Here is a 2,008-nt window from a genome sequence, read left to right as displayed (position 1 = left end):
AAGATCTTAATTTCTACTTTTTCTTTTTTGCATGGGAGAGATAGAGAGAAGGACAGACAGGGACAGATAGGAAAGGATTGAGGAGAAGCATCAACTCACAGTTGTTGCACCTTGATTGTTCACTGAGTACTTTCTCACATGTGCCTTGACTGGGGGGCTCCAGCTGAGCCAGTGACCCTTGCTCAAGCAAGCAACCTTGAGCTCAAACCAGCAACCTTGGACTCAAAGTAGCGACCTTGGGCTTCAAGTCAGCGATCTTTGGGCTCAAGCCAGTGACCGTGGGGTCATATCTACGATCCTGTGCTCAAGCCGGATAAGCTGGTGCTCAAGCCAGCACTCAAGCAGGCCACCTTGGGGAATCAACCAATGAATGTATAAATAAGTGGAACAACATATCAATGTTTCTCTCTCTCTCTCAATTAATTTAAAAAAATTTTTAGTGAGAGAGGGAGAGAGAGAGTGGAACAGACAGTGACAGGAAGACAGATAAGAAGCATCAACTTGTTGCATCACTTTAGTTGTTCAATGATTGCTTTCTCATATGTGCTTTGACTGGGGGCTCCAGCTGAATCAGTGACCCTTGCTCAAGCCAGCAACCTTGAGCACAAGCCAGCAACCTTGGACTCAAGCTAGTGACCTTGGGCTTCAAGTAAGCAACCTTTGGGCTCAAGCCAGTGACCATGGGGTCATATCTATAATCCCACGCTCAAGGCAGCGACCCCGCACTCAAGCTGATGAGCCTGTGCTCAAGCTGGCGCTCAAGCAGGCCACCTCGGGGTTTCAAACCAGTGTCCTCAGTGTCTCAAGTTGTTGCTCTATCCACGGCACCACTGCCTGGTTAGGCCTTTGTTACTTTTTTTTTGTATTTTTCTGAAGCTGGAAAGGGGGAGAGACAGTCAGACAGACTCCCGCATGTGCCCGACCGGGATCCACCCGGCACGCCCACCAGGGGCGACGCTCTGCCCACCAGGGGGTGATGCTCTGCCCCTCCAGGGTGTCACTCTGTCGCGACCAGAGCCAATCTAGCACCTGGGGCAGAGGCTAAGGAGCCATCCCCAGTGCCTGGGCCATCTTTGCTCCAATGGAGCCTTGGCTGTGGGAGGGGAAGAGACAGAGAGGAAGGAGAGGGGGAGGGGTGGAGAAGCAGATGGGCGCTTCTCCTGTGTGCCCTGGCCGGGAATCGAACCCGGCACTTCTGCACGACAGGCCGATGCTCTACCACTGAGCCAACCAGCCAGGGCCAACTTTCTTATCTTAAACTTTTATAAAGAACAATGTTGTTTTAAAAAGTTTCATTTTAATAAAAATTTATTTGTAACAAAAAATTGACTTTTATTCCTGGAATTTGTGCATTTAATGTTGATTTTAGGCCTTGAATTTAACTCATAGCACCAGTAGGTTGAGAAATATTAAAATACAGGTTTCTGGCCAAGATAGCAGAGTAGGTAAATGTGGTATTCTCATTCTCCAACAACCACGTCAAAATTACTTTTGAACTACAGAAACACCATCATTCAGAATCTGAAATCACATTGAACAGAAGTCCTATAACTGAGGATTATAAAGAAAAAGTCACCTTGAGAGTAGTAGGACGGGCAGAGATGAGAAAATGGGCTGGTCCTGTACCCACATGTGGTGGTTAAAATTGGGAGGTACACCTTGGCTGCAGAAGTTCACCCTGAGGAGCGAGGGCTCCCAGCTCCATACCAGATTCTCCAGCCCAGGATTCCAGTGCTGGGAAGAGAAGTCCTCATAACTTCTGGCTGTGAAAACCAGATAGGATTGAGGCTGAGTGACACAGAGAACTGCTGGAGTTGCAGGCAGTTCCTCTTAAAGGGCCTGTGCATGAACTTACTCAGACCCACTCGCTCTGAGCTCCAGTGCTGGGGCAGCAAGCAGCTCAAATGGCTTCAGAAATATACAGGGAGAAACTGAGTTATCCAGCAAAGGCTGCAGGGGCAGCTTTATCTCAGACAGAAGTGTTGGAAGAAGCCATTGTTACTTTGCT

General features: G+C 48.4%; 1 non-coding gene across 1 annotated transcript; it reads right to left on the bottom strand.

Moving 5' to 3' along the window:
- Window positions 1-1,165: 1,165 nt before the first annotated feature.
- On the bottom strand, window positions 1,166-1,241 carry TRNAD-GUC (transfer RNA aspartic acid (anticodon GUC)). Its single transcript has one exon. It is a non-coding gene; the product is annotated as a tRNA-Asp (tRNA).
- Window positions 1,242-2,008: the final 767 nt, after the last annotated feature.

The sequence above is a fragment of the Saccopteryx leptura genome, chromosome 5, assembly GCF_036850995.1.
Source record: "Saccopteryx leptura isolate mSacLep1 chromosome 5, mSacLep1_pri_phased_curated, whole genome shotgun sequence".
Taxonomy (NCBI): domain Eukaryota; kingdom Metazoa; phylum Chordata; class Mammalia; order Chiroptera; family Emballonuridae; genus Saccopteryx; species Saccopteryx leptura.
The sequence above is the reverse complement of the archived record's forward strand: the minus strand, read 5'-3'. Positions and strand labels throughout refer to the sequence as shown.